The 25,293-nt window shown below is 44.5% G+C and overlaps 2 long non-coding RNA genes across 3 annotated transcripts; one reads left to right on the forward strand and one right to left on the reverse strand.

Annotated features, from left to right (window-relative positions):
• Nucleotides 1–1,061: 1,061 nt before the first annotated feature.
• Nucleotides 1,062–23,449, reverse strand: LOC121143625. Of its 2 annotated transcripts, none has more exons than XR_005880888.1 (5): nt 23,126–23,449; nt 11,998–12,318; nt 7,528–10,925; nt 4,321–4,512; nt 1,062–1,879 (listed from the first exon to the last, which is right to left on the reverse strand). It is a non-coding gene; the product is annotated as an uncharacterized LOC121143625 (long non-coding RNA). The 2 variants fall into 2 exon arrangements; XR_005880887.1 differs by having other exon boundaries at nt 7,528–11,007.
• Nucleotides 17,286–20,598, forward strand: LOC121143624. The gene is made up of 2 exons (XR_005880886.1): nt 17,286–17,630; nt 20,268–20,598. It is a non-coding gene; the product is annotated as an uncharacterized LOC121143624 (long non-coding RNA).
• Nucleotides 23,450–25,293: the final 1,844 nt, after the last annotated feature.

Here is a 25,293-nt window from a genome sequence, read left to right on the forward strand (position 1 = left end):
GTGAGGGTCTTGTATGTGTAGGCACAGTCACTGTGACTGTGCGGTGGCACTAGCATTTCTGACATAGTGCATCCTCTTAAAGAATGCCCTGAACTAAGATCTGAAGGTAGAACACATCCAAGAGAGGGTAGGAAGGAACACCAATGACCATCTGCTAAATTCTTTTTTTACTTTTTCAGTATGTAATTATGAAATGGAAGTGATTTGGGGGCTCTATTACCGAGGAGACTGGGCAGTTAGTCACGGCTATATAAGCAGTTCAACCCTAACAAGTGTGTGGAGGAATAGGTGTTTCACTAGGGGAGATGAACAAGAGGACTATGACTTATTGTGTTTCTCACTTCCCATTGCTGGGTAGGTGACCAATAGAGCCATGCAGATCAGAAGGGTCAAATGTTAATCTTGGAAAGGACTGAAATCCATGTAAGAAGAGGGGCTACAATTCCTGGGCTTGTATGTCTAGTGAATGGGATTTCTTGGAGATTCCACACTGCACAATGCTTGCTATTTTTCTTATGGGATCATAAATGAAAACAGAACCCTGGAATTCTTGAGCTCAAACCTACCTCTGTCACTTCCTACTTATGCTACTTCAGCAAGTTACTCCACTTGCTGGTGGAGAGTTCTGGTTTTGCAAATAAAGAATAGGCAAGCCATCCAAAAGACACCGAATTGCAAACACAAACTTAATACAGTATGTGGAGAAAGCCCCTGGAGCAGGTCCAGGTGTAGTGGTACTCCAGCACTCAGAGGCTGGGACAGGAGGATCACGAGTTTGAGACTCTGTCATGGGAAAGGAGCCATCACTGCTTTTATCTATGCATGAAATCAGCCCTGTGAAGTCTTGATTGAGTAGAACAAACCACCTGTTCTTGGTGGAATTTAAAAAGGAAACTTAATTTGAAGCTCCTACTTCCCCTTCCCACAAGAAGTTTGAAATTCCCATAAATATGCAGTAAATTCAGATCTGAGTCCCAGGACATCTGACTGGAAGGTTCCAAGAGAACCTGTCAAAGTATGCAAGTTCTTGCATCCCACCATAAAGAATTGGACCAGGGACATGTGGTTAGAAACAGAAATGTAGATAGTTATTGACAAGTGAGCAAGAGAGCTAAGGGGTAAGGAGTGGTCCATAGCTCTAGAAGGGCTCCAAGAGCGCTGGGCCAGGAAGCACTGTGGGACGCTCACACGCCCCTGCCATTCTCACACACGTCAGGCTTGTCTTAAGCTTGCTGTTGGTTACATGAAGCCCAGGTGAAGAACTTCTCTATCAGTTGGTAGCTTTTATATGCTAAGCTTAATGCAGCATTCTCATCTCTGTTGTCCTGTTACAAAAAGCTCCCAACGAGGGCTTCTCCAGTTTCTCCAGTTCAGTCAGAAAACTCTCAGAGAAGACTCATTCATTCTTGTCAGTGATATAACTCCTAGTTTAGGCTCTAAAAGAGTTTGTTTTTGTCACATCTGGTGGTCTCACCTGCTGTGTCTCCTCTTCGGTTTCTTGACAGATTGGAAGTAACACTTTAAAAGGCCAAGGGCAGGTCATTTGCTAGTACCATATAAAAGAGGATCTACTTCCACAGTGAGCCTTTGGATTCCAAAGGCCCTTTCATCTCAAAGTCCTTTGAACACCACTTCATCACTTTAGGCAAGAGCTGCCCCTAGCCCTTTGTGGAAGACAGTGAGTGCTGATGGAAATCACAGCTGTGGCCCAAACTCCCCAGTGGCAGTGATGTCAGAGGTCAGAAGTCACTTGTCCCCATTCCACTGATAGGTAGTACTTGGTCTTCAGGATGACTTTGGCTTTTTATGACACACTCAACGTGAGAGCTGTCCCTTTGCAGTTTGGTTTCTGTGCAGCCAATTATGAGCTGTTTGAGAGCTGTGTTTGGAGAGAAAATGTAACATAGAAGGACCATACTTATCAGGGACAAAATCTGTACTCTGTCATCAGTGCCCACATTGCTGCTATTTCCAGTTTCATTTCAATATAACATGTAATGTATGTGCCAAATACATGCACTTAATTCACACACTTCAACATGTACATGTGTGTGAAGTATGGAGGAAGTCATGGAATGAAAAATAAGGAATTTAGGTTAATGTCTAGGTAAAGTAAAACAAATACTGCATTACCATTTAAGGGCTGTCTACAGCCATATCACCCTGAATGCACACAATCTCCTCTGATCTAGGAAGCTAAACAGGGTTAGGCCTGGTTAGTATTTGGATGGGAGACCAATTTAGGGGCTAATCATGTGTTGGTTAATTGATATGCTGGACTTGAAGGCAGCGCTCATTTGTTTTGGAGCATGTGATGTTTGTCTTCTCTCCTCCAATTCAAGGCAAACAAAGGATATTCAATCCACACACTTGTGAAATTCAAACACTCTTTTAAAGGGAATTAATAGACAGTAATTTTAACCCGAAGGGTTGAAAGCAGTAATCTCAGTAAGCCCTATTAATGAAGAGACTCAACCATTTCCTGCTAAAGAAATGGCCCAAATAAGTTGCAGATGTGACAGGCATATGCCAGGAAAAGACATGGATAAGCCTGGGGATATCACTTAGGGCTCTATTGATGTTGCCAGGGGCAAAAGCATCACTTCTGACAACCATGAGATTTCACACAACTGTCCTGCAAGGAAAACAGTGGCACTGCTGTCCAATCTCCCATATGGAATGGTTCCCCGGGTCACCAGCATGTCCTGCACACACAGTCCTTAATTCAAGGTTCATAACTGTAAGTCTCCCAAGAAAGACTCAAAGGCTAAAGGTAGGAGGCCCACACTCGTGTTTAGACCAAAGAGCACAGACCACAGCTGTGGCTCACTGCTGGGATTAGCCACTGGCAGGAAAGTCATTGATAATTCTGTCAGACCTTGTAGAACAGTAACAGCAGAAGTCACCGGAGGCCACCCTGGTAGCCATAGTTGATTTGGTTGACATCTATATTCATTTATTTGTTTATTTACTCATTTTAGTTATGATGAAAACACGTGTCATATGAGCTTTTACCATCTTAGGCATGTTTAATGTATAACTCAATGGTGGTAAATACTCTTGCATTGCTATGCAATTGATCCCCACAACATTGTTTCCTGAAAAAACTGAAACTCTACACATCTATTAAATAGTGACCCATCTCCCCTCTTCCCTGACCTTGAAGTCACCTTTCTGTAAATTCGCCTAACCATGCTTATCTTATTGTGAGGAATCATCCAGTATTTGTGCTTGTGTTTCAATAACATACTAAGGTTCCCACATACTGGAATTTCTCTCCTTTTAAAGCTAAATATTATTCCAAATACGTGTACCATAGCCTGTTTATTGACTCCTTTCTTGATGGACAGGGCAGTTGCTTTTATCTTTTTCCTATCATGAATAATGTTGTTACAAATTTGGGTGAATATAGTAATTATCACTTTTAATTACAACAGGCAAAGAATCATTTTTATTTTATGAATAAATTCTGCCCTGCTCTTTGATGAGTTGGATATGATGTGGAGCACTGACTACTTGCTCTAAGGCAGGGAGCCCCGCTGAGCCATGATACTTGTCACCATAGCTGAGCAGATGAAGGCATCTATGAGCATGGAGCAGAATCTTGCTCCTTAGTACAAAGTTTTCGCAGCCCAAACTGCTCCAGTCAAGGCACCCACACAAGCGATATTACCCAAGTGTTCCATTCTCATTGATCCAAGTTAGGGTTAATATTCACATGTTTAAAATGGTCCAGGCACTTTTTTTTACTCTAGACATCTTAGTAAATTTTATGTGAGTTTCAAAGGACAAGGTTGTAATGTAAAGACCTTCCTTGTCTTCCCTTTGGATTCCAGACTCAGGCAAAGCTAATTTGATAAATCAGAGTGAGTTTCCTCCAGACACCATTTGTGAGCTTTCTGTACTCCATATGGTTGCTTTATGGAAGGGAAACTGAGTCTGAGTGGCTGAGCACCTTGCTTACAGTACACAGGCCTAGCATAGAAGCTTGAACTGTGAAACTCAATAGAAAGTGCTATAAGGAGACCGAGTTGAATGGTGAGGTACGGAGTCTCATTCCAACCATTATGCTCTATACATTACTCTATGGACTTAAAGAGACAGGTGTGTGTGTGTGTGTGTGTGTGTGTGTGTGTGTGTGTGTGTGTGTAGGTGGGTGGTTTATTTTTTTTTTTGACAATCAGTCATGAGGGAAGATATATTGGAATTACAAGTTGATAGACTGGGAATGTAGTTCAGCTGATAGTGTGCTTGTCTAATACACATGAAGTTTTGGGTTTGATTCCCAGTTTCACACAAGCCTGTCATAGTAGTACTTACCTATAATCCCAGTACTGAGGCAGAAAGATCAAAATTAGCTTCAGCTGTAAGGATTCCAAAGTGAGTGAACAGTGCCACACCACACAATAGAAAGTTCTTTTGGTTTTGCATTGGACATTGATTTGAACCCCTCAGCTAGGAGCGATCTGGTATCATTGTCTTTTTTTATCTTCTTATCTTTAGTTTCTTCACCTGAAAATAGGGACAATAATAATATCTGCATGCCTTAGTTTTAAAAAGGGGAAGAAATGACGTCTGTCACGTGCTTGGCTGGTTGGAGGTACTCAGTCAGCAGCAGTCTTCCTGCCAAGAGAGTGTGATCTCAGAGAGGAGGAATGTGTTTGCAGAAAGTCATTTAGTTCATAAACACATTCATTTCTTCAGTTTCCTTGTGTACAAAGGATCTTAGGAACTGAGAGTCTCCTTTGTCTGCTACATTCTGCCAAGGCCTATTCATAAGTACAACAGACACACGTTATACCAGAATCCAAATGACACACCCTGATAAAAGCAACACCATGTTTACCTCAAATGGAAAAGTAGCTCATTTAATAAAAAATGTTACAAGTTCAATATTTTACAAACAGAACAGTAGGAATATGGAATCCTAGGTAACATGTTTTCATGAAACTGAGCTGGTTTAAGATTTCTATGAACTCAGGTGACTCAAGAATGATCACTGCTGTCCAGGGAAAGGCACATCCCCATTGTTCCACACTCTTTGATTTTACAGTGTGCTTGGGGAGTGACAAAATATCCCACAAAAGAAACATAAAGAGGAAAAGAAGAGTTCATTTCCATTTCTGGCTTGAGGCTTCAACCCCTCTGGGCAAGAAGACCAAGGAGGAGGGACTGGGGAAATGGCTCAGCAGTTAAGAGCACTTCCTGTTCTTGCAGAGGACCAGAGTTCAATTCCTAGCACCCACATGGTTTTTCACAATCCACCTATAACTCTGGTTTCAGGGGATTTGATGTCCTCTTCTGGCCTTCAATTGTCACCAAGCATTCATTAGTGTACTTTCATACACATAGTGATATATTATTTATGATTTATTAAAGTTTGACTAAGGATTCAGAAAGCAAAGACAGCCACAAGCCTTAGAAGCCAGGCACACACCTTTAATCCCAGCAGTCAGAAGGTAAGAGGTGGTGGTACACGCCTTTAATCCTGGGACACAGGATTAAGAGATAAATGGATCTCTGTGAGTCCAAGGCCACCCAGATCTACACAAGAGTGAATCAATCTAAAAGAGAATTACAACTCACACCTTTAATGTCAACATTATGGAAGTATGTAAGATATAAGCAATGTCTCAGAGAGGCATTCATTCTCCAGACACACTGAGAAGATGTCTGGGGCTTGGTGAGAGCTCTTGGAGGTATGGTCAGCCCATTCATCCTTAGGTAAAGGTAGAGTGTATTGGCCAGCTGCTTTGTTTTTCTGGTATTCAGCTTGACGTTTGAACCCCAATATCAGACTCTGGGTCATTTATTAATTTGTGTTACATTTTCTTTTTTAAAGAGGAATGGATGACTTTAAGACTGGCCCTAGCTGTGGTTGTAGAAGTCTGAGGCAGCTGGTCACATTGTTACCGTAGTCAGAAAGCAGAGGTGAATCCTAATGTCCATACTTAGTACATGCTTTCTCCTTCATCCATTAACAAAAGGTTTATTTTTATTTTTAATTGGGTGTATACGGGTGTATATGTATGTATCTGTGAGTGGGAGTGTGCCTATGTGAGTCAGTTGATAGTAGAGTCCAGAAGAGGCTGTTGGATACCCTGGAGTTGGGGTGACATACAGAGGTTATGAACTGCCTGATATGGGTGCTGGGAACTCAACTAGAATCCTCTACAAGAGCAGTACATATGCACCTAACCTCTGAGCCACCTATGTCTCCGGTCCGTCCTTTTTACTCTGTTCAGCACCCCAGTCCATGGGATGGTGCAGCCCACATTCAGCATGGGTCTTCCTTCCTTCCTCAGAGTTCTCTGGAAAGACCTCCACAGACACACCCAGAAGTGCTGCCTACAGAGATGATTCCAAATGCTGTCAAGTAAACAATCAAGATTAACCATGACAATGGTTAGTGAGATTGTAACCATTGAAATTCCCAATGAGACTAATGAGAGATGCATCTAAATTTAGGTCAGCCACGCCCAGAGGGAAGATGGGGCGGGGTTTCTGCAGAGAGACTGAAGGAATGAATGCCCATAGGATTTACTTGCATTTGTGCACAGGTACATAAAGTACACATTTTTCATGAGATTTTTTTTCACTTGTCAGTTTGCATTCTTTGTAATGTTTTTCTTTAAGCAAGAAGTGTAAAGTCTCAATTTGTTTTCTGAGTGGGATGTATAGTGAAAGGATGTTGTTGAGTCAAATGCAAAGAAACCAAGGAAAGTCTAGGACTGACTGCAAGATGGATTCTGTTTCCATATCTGTGCACCAAATATCTCGTCATCCACATGATTGAATACCATATCTGCAAATAGACAACATCAATACAGTCCAGAGAACAGAGATGGAACTGTGCATTGCTTTTCTCTGCTCTTCTCTTGAGTATGATCTGAGATGATAGAATGAATGTCCAATCCTAGCTAAACTGATTGTAGGGTCAGGCATTTATGAATATAAGTATTAATTGGGGAAAAAAACCTCTTGTCTAGAAATGAATCATTCTTATGCCTCTGAAGACCCACTTGCAAGGTTTCTTTCTATGAGTTTGAGTTTGTTTCCTCCTGAACAAGCAGGTGCCTCCTTAGGAGTAGGGAGAAGTCTCCTTCCAGCTTTTGCATCAGATCGTATTGTTCTGATGTAAAACTGTTCCGACGTATAACTGCTCATGGAATCTTCAGTTAACTGCCATAGAACAGCAGCCAGAAAACATTTGCATTTTAAGTTCTGGGGAACACTCTTCTTAGTTTCTACACATGATATTTATTGTATTAGAGTATGTTCCAGTTTTAGACATGAAACCAAGCATGAGCCAGGCTAACTGCTTGTGAGGTGAACAGTGGAGTGTGGTTCGCAGTGAGAACCCACCTACCTTGCTCCACTGAGCCATGTTTCCCAAACCCACGAGCAGCTGTTGTAAGTTGCAACTCTGAGAAATCCTCTCCGCAAACCTAAACTGCCCTTTTTCTCTCTTCTCTTGGCCAAGAACTTGCCTCTTCCCTCACATGCACTGCCCCACAAGCAACTTACCAGATCCACACAGGCCTATCCCAGAAAAAGAATTCTTCCAACCAAGGAGGTTCCTTTTCTCATCTCTGGACCTGATGTCTGACAAGAAGCAACTTCATGGAGAGAGGGTTCACAGTTGAGGAGAGCAAACGGTCTGCCCTGGTCAGGAAGACATGGTGGCGGAGAACGAGGTGGCGGGTCTCGCTGTGTCTGCAGTGGCAAGTGAATGAGTTCAGGAAGTTAGGGCTGTGCTATCAAACTTCTAGGCGCATTCTGTTGGAGAAGCTCCGTCTCCTGAAAGTTCCACACCCTTCCACGATGGCACCGCTCGCTGGAGACAAGTGTTCAAACATCCGAGCCCACAGGAGACGTTTTATAATGAGACCAGAACAGGCAGAGTCATCTCTAAGAGTCCGCTTCCGAGTCCTTGACACTTGGCCTGCATTTGGAGGCGAGGATTTTGATAGATAATATTGAAAGAGGAAATAGTCTGTTTCCTAGTGGCTATGTCATTAAAACTGAAGGTCTTGAGTCTTCTATAATTTATAAACTGATTTAGTTCTTTGTTTCTTAAAGTATCATCTTTTGTCTCTTTTCCCTCTGCACCTGATGTCTCCTCTCTGAATAGCCAAGCCTCAGTCTCCATGAATGTTTGACTCTAGGACCCCTTGAGGGTTTACCACATCTCAGGGGCTCTGGTACCTTATTAAAACGGCATAGAATGTGGATCCTCTGTAATCCTTCTTTATACTTAAAATCATCTTTTGATGATTTGTGGTATGTAATATGAAAATAGGTGTTATTCTGTATTTGGTAGGGAATGGTGACAAGAAAAAGGTCTGTACATGTTCAATAAGTGCAAGGGTTTTCTATTAGTGCGTGGATAAGTCCATGGATGCTGGACCTACAGACATGGGGGGCTGTCTCTATCTTTTTAAAGTCTTTTCTCTGTATCACATGTTTATATTTCCTTCTGTTTTCTCTATCACTCTCACTCTCTCCCTTCTTTGCCACTAAATACATTTGCCTCACTTTGAGAAAATATTTATTAAACATCTACTTTAGACTAAGGAGTAGGCTAGGTACAGAGAAAATGTAATGAAAGTTTCCATCGTTTAAGAAAACAAGTTGTTCTGTAGTTTCATGTCTGTCCTTTGACTAAAAATAACTCCCTGGCTTATAACAATGTTTCTCATATGTAACTGAAAAGGAGAAAGCTTAGTATATTGAGTTTCTTATCATAAGTAACAACAACAAAATCACCTGCAGAGGTTTATTTGCATGACTTTATGTGACACACAGCTGATTTTATGACTTTTGAATCAAGAGGCCAATTTATTTGTCTTTGCATTTCTGAGGCATGATAAAAATGCTAGAATACAATTCAGGTGCCTCAGAGGCCTCCTGGCTTCTCTAGCTCATCAGTAAGCATGGATGTGGCTGATACATATTCAGATACCAGGTGGCCTTTTGCACTGTGAATTAATAAACTTGAATGTACTTCAAACTTGACCCAACAATTAGAGTCACCTGGAAGGAATTCATTCTATGCTAAGCACCCGTCCCTCCCGTATTCCCCATCCTTGAATTTGGCGAGTCTGGGATAGGGTCTGAAGTTGAATATTTGTGACAAACCTATAGTGTGCTGGTACTGGCAGCCCAGGGACTAGAGAATCAGGAGAACTGAGTGTTTCAGACCATTGTAAGCTACATAGCTAGTGTAAGAACCTGTTTCAAAACAAAGGAAGAAGGGAATTAAGGGAGGGATGGAGGGAAGAATGAGGGAAGGAAGGGAGAGAGAGAAAGGGAGAGGGAGAGAAAGGAAGAAAGGAAGGAAGAAGGAAAGAAAGAGGAAGGAAGAAAGGAGGGAAGAAGGAAAGCAATTACTACATTCACTGACTTTCTGAGGGTGAAGAAACTGTGGACAGTGTATTTTATCTTACAACAACTTTAACGTGGTTCCAAAGGGCAGAAGAGCCTCAAATGCTATCCGGAGTTTGCACCCCTCTTTCCAACTGGGCCATGCACTACTGGGAAGTTTTAAGGATAACCTTGATGACACTTGTTTCTCTAAGCAAAGGAGCAAATTATGAACAGGTCTCAGATGGTAAAATGTTGACTTTCATGGCCTCCTGTTTCCACTGTTATTAACAAGGCATGTGTACCAGCCCCTCTGTGCCTCAGGATGACATCATATTTGTTTGAGCTTGGGATTTACTAAGAGCAGGATTTGAGAATGAAAAGAAAAGAAAGCAGGCTCTTAAAAGCTAGAGTTCCTTTAGAGTCAGGCAGTGAACAGGCCAGCTGTGTGGGTGAGGCGGTAGACGTATCTGCTCACAGTGTGGGAGAGAGACACCAAGAGCTCTGCTGCCACTCAACGTTCTGAGCAAACACGGCCGAATGAGTCCAGGGATCAGGTGTGCAGGTGGAAATACAATCAAAAGCTCCAGTTTGTTTAGAGCTTCGAGATTGCAGCTTCATTAACTCTGTCATTTCCAGCCCACTTTAGTGATAGCAAAAACCTTCGTTCCAGTATTTCTCAAACAAGGGGCACTTTGATTTCCCGAGACAAAACGAACCGTCATGGCATTTTCCATTTGAACCTCCAAAAGCCACTCATTACAGTTCAGGGAGTTCTGTAGTTTTGAATACCAGGCTACCCTTGTTTATTCAGCCAACTTGGCCTTGGGATTCTAGGGCAGCGGCCTGAAAAGCATTTCATCTCAGCTCAAGCCTTCATTGAGTGTTGGTTATAGATTGGCATTTGGATTTGGGAGAAATGGGCAGTCCCTCACCAGACTCAAAAGAGTGAAAATTTGAATGTCACAGCTCAACAGTTGGGCAGGATTTCCAGCTTGGGTCTCCTGTACCTGTGTGGTTCCACCAAAGTGGGGGTGGAGCAGGTCACCTTTCCCATCATCTTCTTTGGTCTTCCAAAGACCCTCAGCTTTTCTGGGACATGAACGGAGAGACCTCAGAGTAAGCAGAGTGGATCCAGAAGGCAATTCCTTGTTCTAGAACTGAGCTAACCCCAACAAAGCACTTCATAGCCACACGCAGGTTATCTTCAGCCCATTGAAACCAGTGAGATTTAATCCATACTGCAGCAAAGTTAGTGACCATTGATGTAACTAACAGAGGGGAACAGATGATGCTTACTCAAGATAAAGCCAGCATCGCCCAGCATGATGCGTCCTGATGGTCTACGTGTTAAAGGAACTGAGTCTGCCTTTCTGTGACTGTGTGTGATGACAGATCTTGGTTGTCAGTCTAGCTGGGTTGAGAGATGCCTACAAAGTTAGTCAAGTTCAATTCTGAGTGTATCTGTAAGGTTGTTTCCAGAGAAGATTGGCACGTGGGTCAGTGAGCTGAAGGCGAAATCCTGCCTCAAATGTGGGCACCATGTGATAAGCGAGAGGCTGTGTAGAACAAAAGAGGGAGAGGGAACTTGCATGCACAGAATCGACTCTTCGATGAGCGCATTTTCATTGTTACCGTTGCCTGTTGACAGCAGACACAAGGTTAGGTTTGTTTTTTTTTTTAATTAATATACTCATTTGGGTTAAATCATCTCAGCTTCCTCATGTCCCTGCCTTCATCCCTATTTTGGGCTCCAGATTTGCGATGAGGCCTCACCCCAGCAGCTCTCCAGGGCTTCTGGGATTTTAGGTTTGTTTTGAGCTGGGCTTACATCTTTGCTCCCTCTTGCTTGGGCTTCTAGCTTCTTGGACCCAGTAGCTACCTATTCCCTGTCTCTTCAACTTGTAGAACAGAATTATAGAAATCCTCAGCTCTGATCATGTAAGTCAGCCTAATAAATCCTCACAACCATGAACACACACACACACACACACACACACACATACAGAGTTACTCAAAACACTCACTACATACATACATACATACATACATACATACATACACACACACATTTATATGGATGCACTCACACACATATTCACACACACAGAAACTGCCATGTAATTTCACTCAAGTCAAGCCCTGCCCTCCCAGTCAACATACCAAATGTCAGCAGTAAATATTTTCATTTTGTTTTGTTCCTCTTCCTATATAACTGATGAACCAGGCTTTGTAACTCCATTCATTCACTCTTACTATGGAATAAATGCTCTGGCAAAGTGTAAGAGATAGGCCAGAAGATGAAAGACCCAAAATTCAGGCTCGGGTAAAGAGCTGAGGAGAAGGGGTGACAACCCAGAGGAAGATGAGGACAGATGGAGGTAAAGGAGCATGAGAGACTGGAGAGCCACCCACAGCACAGGAAGCTCAGAGGGACAGGATGCTACAGGAAGTCAGTCAGGGCCACAGAGCACATCCAGAGAGGCTGAGTACAAAGTGTCTCTGTGATGGTTGTTCCTGCGTGTCCACGAGAATCGCTTTTGGAGTTTTGGAAAGACACCAGGGTGTCTGTGGTAAGTTTATATTTACATACATTTACATATGTGTAGATAGATGAAATCAAAACTGTACCTCTGAGACAGGGACTCACTAGCCAGGGTGGCCTCACACTTCTGATCCTTCTTCCTCAGCCTCATTGTCCTCCATAGGCTTGTATCTTTGGACACTTTGTCCTCAGCTGATGGCACTGTTCCGGGAGGCTATGGAACTTTGAGAAGGTACTGCCTTGCTGGGTTAAGCTTGTCACTGAAGGTAGGCTTTGAGGTTTGATAGTGTCACCCTTCTTCCTGCTTCCTCTGCTTCCAGATGTGGATGAAGCGTGCTCAACCAGCTTCCTGCTCCTGCCATCATGCCATGCCTTCCCCACCATGATAGACTCTGTCCCCTGGAACTCTAAGCCAAAATAAGCAAGTTATTTCTTCTCCCATTGCTTTTCATTTGGCTATTTTACCAAGGCAACAGAAAAATAACAAACACAATAGGCACCTGTCACCCTCCTTGGCTTACAATAAAAACAAAAGACCAAAACCACCCATAAACAAAAAACATTTAAAATGTAGTTATCTCCAGTATAAATAATAGGTGCAATATTAACCAACAATATTCTGAATTTTAAATGGGTGGCAAGATCCAGGATGCTTGTTTGATCATTAAAATTCAGTTAAAAGGCAAGAAAGCTTTCTCAGTGGTCAGAATGCCTGCTGCTTCCCCAGAGGACCAGAGTGAGCAGCTCACAACTAACTGGAGTTGCAGCTCTAGAGGGTTTGATACCCTCTGTTGACCTCTGTGGGAATCCTCACACACATGTGTGTGTACGTATACACAGACACACAAATGAAACATTTTCAAGTTGTAATATTTGATTAGAAGGAGCACTATGAAGTTAAACATTAAGATGAATCATGATTTAAGCTTATCAAATTCTAAGTACAACAAAACCAATTTCTGTTAGTTAATATTAATTGTGTAAATGATATTCTTGTATACTTCATATGTTTGTTTAATATATTGTGACTCAGATCTGAATTTTAAAATTACTAACTTCTTGTACCCACTGGAACTATTACTATTAAAAAAGAAACATCAATAAGAAGTGTTAATGGAGAAACAAAGTAACTAGAATTCCTGTTTGGGACTCTAACGTGGTGCATTCATGGTAGAAAATGTTATGGCAGGTCCTCAAAAAGAATTAAACACAGAATGACCATGTAATCCAGGAATCACTTGTGGATCTACTACGCCTAGAAGAATTAAAAACAAACCCTTCCCTGTTTTGATTACCATGAATCATGATCATATTTACACGTACCACTGAAAGTTGTACAGCTTATATCCCTAAGAAGCAAGCTGTTGAGATATCTGTTCATTCATAGTCACAGCCGCAGTATTCATAAGAACTAACATGGAGAAGCAATGTGTGTGCGTGTTCATACATGGATGAACAAACAAATGGTGGCATATAAACACAGTGGGATATGATTCGGCCATGTAAAGGAAGGAATTTGGAGTACGCGTTTCAGCGTTCCTGACTCCTGAGGACATTGCACTGCATGAAATAGACCAGTCTCCAAAAGACAAGGGCTGCATGATTCCACCTTGTGAGGAGCAGCAGGGTGACTGGGAGGAAACAAGCAGAGCCCCAGCTGACAGGGCTGAGGAGGGAGGGATGGTATGCATGAGTACAGTCTAGTTTCACACGATAGAGAATTCTAGACATGGATGCCTAGTTATGTGTGCATTCAAGCTGCTGCACCATGCACTTAAAATGGTTTAGACAGGAAATGCTAGGCTGTTTTCACTTTACCACAGCACTTAGAAAGTATTTTCAAATGTCCTGATATAAGGGGTGTGAGGGACAGCCTGGGCATCAGTGTCTTCTCAGAACTTCCTGGCCCATCCAACCAGGTTTAGGATATCGGTTCCAGTCTGAGAATACAGAGTAGAGTGATTGACTTCTTAAGGGGGGGCACAGTGAGGTCTGGGGACCTTTGCAGAGGTGGTGGCCTTTAAGATGGGCCTGGAGCATGGACAGGATTTCAAGAAATGTGCTTGGAATGAAAAGCACAGGGTCCTGGGAGTGTAAGCATTCCCAGCATGCTCAGGAATTGTGTGTGGTCACCTCTGTGGGTGTGCGGGGATAATGAGGTGGGAAACATAGACTGGGGGGCAATTACAAGCTGCCACATGGTATGTAAGAAATGAGGGCTTCGGTGGGGTCAGTGGAAAACCATGAACAATTTCTAAACAAGGAAGTGATGTTCTAAACAATAGAGTTTATGGACGGACATAGGGGGTATCATAAGAAATGGAAAACAAAACTCTCATCAGCAAGTTGTCTAAGGGGCCAGACAAATGAGGCGGCTGTGGCAGCTCATACCTGTAATCTCAGCACCGGGAGGCTGAGGCAGGATTGTGTGGTGGAGGGCAGGAAGACCCTATCTCAAAGAAAAAAAAAGAAAGAAAGAAAGAAAATGAAGAGAAGAAAGGGAGAAAGCAAGAGCAGGAGAGAGGGAGGGAGGGCGGGAAGGAGGGGGAGGGAGGGAGGGAAAGAGGGGGAGGGAGGGAGGGGTCTGACTGTGTAAAGCAGAAGTGAAGGTGAGTGGAGAGTTTGGAGTTAATTTTGCAGAAGAAGATGCACGCTAAAGAGGGAGGAAATAAAGACCATATCCATTTTTTCCTGTGTAATCTAAGCTAAGGCTGAGGTGAAGCATCCAGTTTGTAGACGTTGAGTTGAAGGAGCACGGGGCATAGATGAGCCTGGGGTACAGACTCTTCCTCTTCCTCCTCCTCCTCCTCCTCCTCCTCTTCCTCCTCCTCCTCCTCCTCCTTCTTCTTCTTCTTCTAGATGCAGGGGATATGAAAGAGCAGCTGTGGGGATGGGAAGGACAGTCAAGGCAGAACCGGAAGGAGTTGGTTCCCAAAAGAAGGCAAAGTATGAAGGGTACAGAGCACAGTGATCAAGGGGCATCTATTTTAAAAACTAAGAAAAGAAAAGAAACTGAGGTACACAAAAGTGAATGAAGTTTTGGGACTGTTAAGAAGCTGACTAGATTTTTTCCATCTCTCTCAAACTTTTCACTTTTTTTTTTATTTCACCTCACTTTCAACCTTGGAAGAGGAAGTTTTACTTTTAGAAGGCATATGAAGTGTACTCCTCAAGAATAAGGTAGGGTTCTCTTCTGAGACAGGATGAAAGGTGTTATGAACATTTACGGACACAGTTGGATGTGTCCCAGAGGACCAGATGAGGTGCTCAAGCAGGAGGATCACATGTTCCAACCACCCGGGGCTACTTAGCAAGAGCTGGTAAAAACAAAACAAAACCACTATTCATAGATGTAGATGATTTCCAGAGTCCCCGGGAGATAATTTAGGAGGCTCCTCCCTAGTGATCTCTTTAAAAATTCATTAATATTACTTGACAAATCATAGTTATACCACCTATGAGTAAAATTTAACATTTTCAAGTCTGCATATGTCATGGTGGGGCTAAGGTTAAATGAAGCTAACCATATGGATCACCTTGCTTACCTATCACCTGTAAAGCAAGATGTTTGAATATTCTTCGTGGTTCAGGCTTCCTAAGTGGAATCGATGCTTCCTCTCGACTTTGCCCTGTCCATATCGCCACTGAATTTGCGTGTAAAGCTTGCTTCACCTTGACCCTGTATCTGGTTCCTTATATTCCCCCCAAGACACAAAATACCTAATGAGAGCAATTTGGGGCAGAAAGGGTTTCCCAGTTTGAAGATACAGCCAGCCATGGTAGGGGAGGCCTGACAGCAGGCCTGTGAGGTAGCTGGTCAGAGTGTGGAGTGACCTGACAGAACACCTATGAGGTAGCTGGTCACAGTGTGGGGAGGCCTGACAGAACACCTGTGAGGTAGCTGGTCACAGTGTGGGGTGACCTGACAGGACACCTGTGAGGTAGCTGGTCACAGTGTGGGGTGACCTGACAGGACACCTGTGAGGTAGCTGGTCACAGTGTGGGGTGACCTGACAGAACACCTGTGAGGTAGCTGGTCAGAGTGTGGGGTGACCTGACAGGACACCTGTGAGGTAGCTGGTCACAGTGTGGGGTGACCTGACAGGACACCTGTGAGGTAGCTGGTCACAGTGTGGGGTGACCTGACAGGACACCTGTGAGGTAGCTGGTCACAGTGTGGGGAGGCCTGACAGAACACCTGTGAGGTAGCTGGTCACAGTGTGGGGTGACCTGACAGGACACCTGTGAGGTAGCTGGTCACAGTGTGGGGTGACCTGACAGGACACCTGTGAGGTAGCTGGTCACAGTGTGGGGAGGCCTGACAGAACACCTGTGAGGTAGCTGGTCACAGTGTGGAGTGACCTGACAGGACACCTGTGAGGTAGCTGGTCACAGTGTGGAGTGACCTGACAGGACACCTGTGAGGTAGCTGGTCACAGTGTGGAGTGACCTGACAGGACACCTGTGAGGTAGCTGGTCACAGTGTGGGGTGACCTGACAGGACACCTGTGAGGTAGCTGGTCACAGTGTGGGAGGCCTGACAGGACACCTGTGAGGTAGCTGGTCACAGTGTGGAGTGACCTGACAGGACACCTGTGAGGTAGCTGGTCACAGTGTGGAGTGACCTGACAGGACACCTGTGAGGTAGCTGGTCACAGTGTGGGGTGACCTGACAAGACACCTGTGAGGTAGCTGGTCACAGTGTGGGGAGGCCTGACAGGACACCTGTGAGGTAGCTGGTCACAGTGTGGGGTGACCTGACAAGACACCTGTGAGGTAGCTGGTCAGAGTGTGGAGTGACCTGACAGAACACCTATGAGGTAGCTGGTCACAGTGTGGGGAGGCCTGACAGAACACCTGTGAGGTAGCTGGTCACAGTGTGAGGTGACCTGACAGGACACCTGTGAGGTAGCTGGTCACAGTGTGGGGAGGCCTGACAGGACACCTGTGAGGTAGCTGGTCACAGTGTACCCACATTCTGGAAACAGAGAGAGAGGAAAGCAAGTACACAGCTCCCTTTCTCCTTTGTAATCAGTTAGGGCCCCAGCCTATGGGACAGAGCCCCACGTGTTCACACTGGCTCTTCTCCTGAAGTTTAAGTCTCTCTGGCAGTGTCCTGACAGAAATGCCCTAGTGATCTGAACCCAGTCAAGCTGACAATGAGGACTGGCCTCCACCCTCTTTATGTGCATCCAGAAGATGCCTATTTTGTCGATTTAGCACCGTTCTTACCCAATAAACTCTTAAGGAAAATGAGAACGTCTTGTTGGAGGAAGAAACTGGATTCTTTTCTGAGAACAAGAGGGGGAAGTTTTGAAAGTGATGAAAGGGACAAGGGCTGACTCAGAACTGTAAACACAGCCCTTAGAGGGAAAGCGACCATCCAGGAGACAGGGGCGTTTTATCACCTCAGTCGATGAGTGTTAGCTGCGGCCTGGTAACTGACAGAGGTCTGGCCCTATAAAGGAAGGAAGTCAAATGGAGGTTTCCAGAGAGATTTGGTAGACATCAATCAATCCTCCCAAGATGCCCTACATCCAGAAGCTGGTGACTGAAGAGTCTCAGAGTCAGGGTACCGTCAGCCCCACCTCAGCCTAAGAGACATTTTTTTTAGTGTCAAAGAAAGTGACGCATGTGCTGTGTCTGCTTCCCAGTCACCTGGCACAGGAACAATCAAAAGTCCCCTCTGCTGGGGAAAGGCCACGGTCCAAGATTTCAGGTAAGACGGGGGTCAGAGGCACTATCCCGAGAACGCCAGCTGGAACTGGGGTATCAAGTGATGTCTCCCATTCCCTGAGCCAAGTCTCCTGTTTTGTAACAGCTCAGTCAAGGCTTTTACTACAGGAGACAGGCATGAAATGAATTTTCCAGAGAGGTTTCGGAACTGGGGGAAAGGTCGTGGCTCTGAGGCCTTGGTGGGTAATGAGACAGGACTGCAGGCTTCTGTTTTCCTTTAGAAACGGTTTCACAGTTTCTACACCCGAGTCTAGCACTGGATCTGGACTTTCCAGCCCGGGTGCACCTTTGCTATCTAACCCCAGTGCGACACAGGCTTCCAAATGGCCCAGGTAGTTTCCTCCTCCAGCTCCCTTCTGCAGCAGAATGTCCTTCCAGGCCCTCCGCTGGCTGCCTCTGCTCCTCCCTGCTGGTCCTGGAGCCTCTCACGGAACTAGGCTTGCTCTTACAATACTCTCATGCTGTTTGTGGCCGAGCATGTCCAAAGAATGAAAATTCAGATAAACGATTCATTGATACTATTGTTTTCTTGATTATGCTGCTCATCAAACTGGTGCACCAGACATAGACAAGGCACATGAGCGAGTTGTCTTTCTCTTGTCCTTTTCTCCTTTACTTCTTTTCTCCAATAAAACAATGTTTACATTGAATTATTTATTTTGATTGGCAATGTTTGCATTTAGCTTTGTGTGTTTTTTTGTGCATGTGTGTCTACACTCAGGTGTGGATGTATGTGTGTGGGGGGGGGTCTTACTTTATAAGCCAGGCTAGGCTGGAACCCAATGTATAGACTAGGCTATTTTGAATTTATGGCTATCCTCCTGCCTCAGCTTCCTCAGTGCTGGGACTATCCACACGAATCACCAGTACCCAGCATTCGCTTATTGTTTCCTAAGATATTTAGGAGTAGTTATTTTCCTTTTTATAGACAGTAACTGTGTTGTGTATCCTTGCCAGCCTCTGTAGACATGATCTCAAGTTAGACTTTCTGACTTCTGACTGGTATGTTTGAAGTCACACACCTGCTAGTTGCATCTTTTGTTTTATTTTCCCTTTGACTGATACCAAAACCATTTTAATCACATACTATGCCACAGGATGATTTGACATCCAATTAGATTATGAGCTCAGGGCATTGCCTCAGTGTTTTATAATACAATTTCATCCTCCAGGGCTTTGTAGCAGTGAACTTTATATCAACATCTTTACTTAGTAATTCTTGAGAATAAGGTTAGCATGACATAGTCTTGGAATCGATGTGTTTGAAATAGAAAAAGACGTTAACTTTATAGCATTTCTAGAATTTCAGCAATTGAAAATTGCATGTAAGCAGTAACACCCGTGGTTATGACTAAATTCTAAGTGCGGATCAGATAAAACTCACAACCAGAAAAAACAGAAAAGGTGGAGATGTATGTCAGGGGAAGTCCGATTGCTGTCTTAACTGTATCTTTGATGGTTCGCCACCATTAAGGGACAGCATTCTTAAAAGCTAAAAATTAAGAGCCCATACCTCTGCCTAGTCTTTCAGATTCTGCTTTTGAGTTATTGTTAAGTTAAAACTGAAACCCGGTCCTCCCTGTAATAGTTAGACACTTCATCCAGAAGTAAAGCATCCAGAAATCAAGGAAAACTAGTGACTTGTATGATCCTTAGAAGTGACTGATCCATTCACCAAGTGTTTCTTCATCAAGTTGGCAGAGTCTGTTGTGGGTAGATGACAGAGTGTTTAGACAGCCAGCAAGTCCCTTCTCTTCTGGAGCTCATGTGTGCTGGGGGGCTGGATCTCCACAAATGGAAAAGTAAAAGATGCCTACAGCTGTAACTTGGGGGCTTGGAGGGAGTTAACTGGGAACAGGAGGTGAGAGGGTGGCCTCTCTGAAGTGCGATCTGGAAAGCCTGCCCTAAGGGACTGGCAGTAGCAGAATTAAAACCTTATGAATGAAAAGGGAAGCAGTGAGACAAAGGCACAAGGGAAGTGTAAGGACCCAGAGGGACTGAACAGCATAACACGTTGGAGGGGCAGAAGACCAGGGTATAGGACTGAAGGAAGAAAAGGGACAAGGAAAGATGGGGGTCCCTAAAGACCAACTCAACTGGTGTCTGGCCAATTGCTAGAAAGTTTATCCATAGCGCCTTTGGGAAGGAAACATCCGGATGGCCATAAGCATGAGTATGCCATATTTGCACCTCTGGGGTACATCTCTATGGCTGCTGTGTGGGAGTGGTCTGAAGGGTGAACAGAAGCAGGGAGACATGTGGAGGCCATTGCTGACATCCAAGGAAGGGATGCTGGTGGTTCCAGAAGTGGGCACCATCATTGTGGAGATGAGGCAAGCCAGATGGAATTGAGCCATATTTTCAAGATGGCTCCGCCAGGTTCACTGTAGATTAGAAAACAGAGTTCCATGTTGTTATCTCAATTTCGGACGATTAGGGGAGGAACTCATTGGCAGAAAGGAGAAAGTTGATTTGTATCTAATGTGTTGTTTAGACAGCCAAATAGAGATGTTGAAAGAATAGTATACCTTTGTCAACCCAAGACAAATGCTCAGGAAAATAGTCAGGGTTGAATGTGGGGGGAGAGGTCACTTGTGTACTAATTACCTCTCTTCTGTAGTGAAGGAAGTGGTGGACTTCGAGAACGGGACTCAGCTGGAGCTGAGACGAGGATTTGGGAGGACACAGCTACGTCTGCTGTGTGCAGATCACAGTCTGAGCAGTGAGCCAGTCCACAGACAAAGGTGGCTCCATGGATTATGACGGGACTGAGAAATGCCAGTCATCTCGTGAAATCACAGCTGTGATGGCAGCATGCACAAAACACTCCCCGTATGATTGTGGTGACACTGATATAAGCGAATGCACTGAGCTGCAAATTGTATAAAAGCGTAGCTCACACACTCACACGCTACTCAGCACTTAATGGTGATAAAAGACTATGCTGCTGATTTTTTATCTACTGTGTACTTTATGTGTGTGCGTGTGGTACATGTATGTGTTCATTTGAGTGTGTGCATGCACATGCATGAGCATGGAGGTCACAGGTCAACTTCAGGTGTTTTCCTGGATGGCCCTCTACATTATTCTTTAAGACAGGTTCTCTCATTGAATCTGGAGCTCATGGATTGGGCTAACAGACTGGGCAGTCCCTGGGATCCACCTGTCCCTGCCCTCCCCAGCACTGGGGTTTGATGCACACACCACCATGCCTAGCTTTTACACAGATTCTGGGGACTCAGATCCTCATGCTTGCCCAGTAGGCACTTTATACATTGAACCATCACCCTAGCACTGTAGTTTGTTTGGTTTTTGGTTTTCCGAGATAGGGTCTCTCTGTTGTAGCTCTGGTTGTCCTAGAACTTGCTCTGTAGACCACGCTAGCCTTGAACTCATGGAGATCCACCTTCCTCTGCTTCCTGAGTGCTGGGATTAAAAGTGTGCACCACTACTGCCTGGCTTACACCATAGTTTTTAATCGTATTTAGAAGGTGTTTCTACTTATAAAATCTGCTACACGGCGCTGTGGCAGCCTCATCTACCTCTATTCACTGTGACCCTTGATTGCACCTCTGGGCCATGCCAAGTGATTTGACCCCAATCACCTGTTGTGGGAGCATGCTCAACAACAAAATTTTCCATAGCATTCTCTAATGACACATTTCTCAGACAATCTGCTGGACTCTTTGACACGTGGCTCTAACTGAACGTGACAGACACGGAAGTTCTCAGATGTGGCTGGGAATGTCTTAGAAGGATTCCTGGGAGGGAAGCCCTATCATGGCAGGTGAGGGACTAAACACAGGCCACAACAACTTTGTGCTAGAAAGGAGAAAGGGGAACTGAGGCAGTGGCTAGAACAGACTGGGTGGGGAGGGCAAGGAGGGTTTTGCTTTGTTTGTGTGTTTTGTTCTCTCCGGAGATGGGAGCCTTCAGGAGGCCAGCCAGCCTGCCCAGGCATGAAGGTATGTGGTTATTGAAGTGGGGCCAATGCTCAGTTACAGACTGATTATACTCCCTAAGTGAAAACAGGGACCCAGGAACATAGGCAAAGTTCAAGCTTGACAGATTAAGATCAGTCTTCTGTATCCAGTAATAGAAAAAAGTGTAAGTTTGAATAAAAATGCTGCAACTTGTTTTGGACAATTTGTGAAATAGTGGCAACATAAGGATCTTTATCACTCGTTTGCTTCTCCTGTGTATTTTCTGTAGCTGCTCTTAAATAGACCAGCATCAATGCCAGCAAAAGTTCTCAAAGCTCAGTCCAGCTCAAAGGAAGAAGCACATTCCCTCTGTCCCAGAATTCCATCTGCCTTGGGAAATGCTTGAACGTAATTGATCTCAAATCAAATGACTCTAGGGTTAGAGAATGATTAACTAAAGTCTAATCTGGATGAGGGTTGTGGTGCACTATGTCTGAAGAGGTCTGCGTGTGGCTTTTTACCCTATCAGGATCCATGGAATAACGATAAATTCACGGGGTTCAGCTCCAGCAGCAGCAATCTGACAGACACTCACCCTTTCTCTGACTGCCCTGGCCAAGCAATCACACGTTCTTTGATTTCAATCTTCTTACTAATATTAACTCCCAGATACACCTCACACAGAAAGCCCTCCTATCTAAATCTGTGCATATACGTGGGTTACAGCATGGCTCGGGAGACTTAAAGAGGCAAGGGGTTTCCAAGTGACTTGAGAGGACAGGCTGATAAAAGTGCAAATAGAGTCCCTGTTGGGTGTGACAAAGGAGGATTACCCAGGCTGGAGACTTTGGTGGGGTTCAGGCTCCTCCTGAGTTACAGGGGTGAGTGGAGCTGCAGAGCCCCGAGTCCAGCTGCAGAAACAAAAGGGCAAGACTTGACCCGGACAAAGGAATGATATGTCAGCAGCAGGGACTAGGCTCAACTAGAGCCCCTGGGATGGTCAAGTTCTCTACCTGCTGGTCCCTCAATGCACACACTGGGTGGTAAAATGACAGGTCGTTGTCATCACAACACTGGGTGTCCACCTCCTTGTGGAGTCCAAGTTTTACCTTTTTCTAAGCCTGGTGTGCCCACTGAGTTCTCAGGTACAGCTTTCCTGATGTGATTTTCATATATCCATGTGCCCCTACATGTAGTGCCGAGTCACCCCGATAAATTTATACAGCAGCAACCTCTCTGCTCTCAGGAATAAGCCATCATGTCGTGTCATGATACTGGGAAGATGGTGCCATCTGTGTGTCCACCCAGGTGCAGAGTCCTCCTCCATCCTATTTGCAAAGAACGGTTTACCCAACAGCCATGTTTAGCTGTTGCCTAGGATATTTCCAAGGATCTTTCCTCATGAGGAGTCAGGTCTGCTATTATAGAAGATTTAAACAGGCGTTTGGAACCTGAGCTTTCATTGCTTCAGAAAGACCTGGAAGCGGGTATAAAGGAGTCTGCTTTTGTTGAATGTAAAAATATATAGATATGTACATATATAACATACACTTACCTCAGGGCCTCAGAGTGTAGCTCCGGCAGGCCTGGAACTCACAGAGATCCACCTGCTTCTGCCTTCTGGATGCTGGGACTAAAGGTATGTGTTACCCCACACAGAAATTTCACTTATGTTGTGAGACTGGTGATTCTGTTGTCTAACGTTGAGCTCCCCACTTCTGGACAGGCATATGCATCTTCCTGAAGCCATAAACTCTGTGTTTCTCCTGTCCTACTTACATTTGAAGATGCAGTATCATTGCCTTTATATTTAGTTTCCATGGCTTTGTAGATTTTCCCATCCTCCCCGCTTTTGTCTAACATTCCACAGCAATGAGGTGTGACTCATATTACCATATTTTTACCATCTTTCCATATCTGCTCCTGCTGCATCAGTGGCATTTTCCTGACTGAATAGAGCAGCATTAAATGGAAAGGTAAAGGCTTTTTAGATGCCTGTGGTTGCCATCGTACTTAAGAGAATACCTTGCAATTTGTGAGTGTTGAATAAATATTTAAATACTAGCTAGAAAGCTTTAGGATAGTTTATGTGAGGAAGGTCTCCTGGAGCAACACAGACAAGCATGTTTGGCTTGTAAAATACAGGAGTGTTCTTAACACTGGAACTTACTGTGTCTTCTGGAATCTCTGTGAGAGGTGGTCCCCTAGAACTGCACCAGGAAGCATCCCCTTTCATCACCCAGACCTTCCATTGTGACAGAGCTGTGTCTCTCACTGCACACCCATGAAGATCAGGGCTCCAAGGAAAAGCAAACCAGAATGGTTGCGTATGGTTTAGGGGATACATATGTTGGGTTCTATGTTGTCCCATTCAGCTACCTCACAGGCTAGTTCCCCCAAAATGCTGCTTGAGATGCTTTCTATCATTCACTGCAGGTCTGTGTTCTAGAAGGCTCCATGCCCTTGTGTTTCTTCCATTCGTTTGTCTGCCTCCTTATTCACTGGCCTGGACTTCCTCAAACATGTGCAGTCATCTAAGGCATTTTGTCCCCAAGTCCTCCATTCTTTCTCTCCCTCCACATGTTTCATACCTGCCTGCCAATCTGAAGCCCTTAAATTCTCAATGAAACCTATTCCTGGCTGCCATGCAAACAGCACTGATCTACATTCTCAGTGATGCACACTGCTGATTAACCTGGACTGTACCAGGACAAGTGTCTGAGTCCCTGAACATTGCATTATTATTGGTTTTGAGGTGTTAGGAATTAAACCTGGAACCTCATGCATGCTAGACAGGTTCTCTACCACTGAGTTAGATCCTCAGCTCTACATTATTTTTTAAATACATTTTACTCTTGAGAATTTCATATATGTACACAATAAAATATGATCATATCCACCATGATTGACCTCACATTTCTCCATATTCCTCTCAATATGTTCCCCTCCCAAATTCATCTTCCTTCCCCTTCCTTCCTTCCTTCCTTCCTTCCTTCCTTCCTTCGTTCCTTCCCCCCCCCCCTCTCTCTTTCTCTTTTTTTTGGATAACTCACTTAATCCAGCTAGCAGTGTCCAAATGTACCTGGATGTGGGACCATCCACTGCAGTATCAGAAACCTACCAGTGGCCAACACCCTCCAAGAAGATTGATTCTCTTTCCCAGAAGCCACCATTGCCAGTAGCTCCTCAGTGACAGATGGGACCTGGAAATCATCTCCCCTGTCTGTACAGAACTTTTGACTGGTTTGATCTTGTTATTCCAGTTTCTGAGTGAAGAGCAATAGCCATGTTACATCCGGAAGACAGCACTTCCCAGCCCTTCTCCTCATCCTCCAGCTCTGGCATCCTTTCTGCCTCCTCCAGTGTTCCCTGAGCCTTGGCACAGGGTGAGAAGTTGGCAAAGATTTCCCATTTAGAACAGAGCTCCCAGTCTCAGAATGTTGACCAATTGTGCTTCTCTGTGTTGACAGCTGCCCACTAGGAAAAGAAACTTCTCTGATGAAGGTTGAGATCAGCCTAGGTCTTGGGGCTGATCTGATTCCCACACTAGATCTGCATCTTCTGCTATTGGCCACTGTGAGGAGGAGGGGATGGTGGAGGAGGGGTGAGGAGTATGTGGAGGAAGAGAAGGAGAGGGTGGAGGAGGATGTAGAGGTGGAGGATGTGAGTGGTACAGGGAGGAAGAGGAGGAGGAAGGAGAGGGAGGAGGAGAAGGTGGGAGAG

This window comes from Mesocricetus auratus, unplaced genomic scaffold, assembly GCF_017639785.1.
Source record: "Mesocricetus auratus isolate SY011 unplaced genomic scaffold, BCM_Maur_2.0 Super-Scaffold_100013, whole genome shotgun sequence".
Taxonomy (NCBI): Eukaryota; Metazoa; Chordata; class Mammalia; order Rodentia; family Cricetidae; genus Mesocricetus; species Mesocricetus auratus.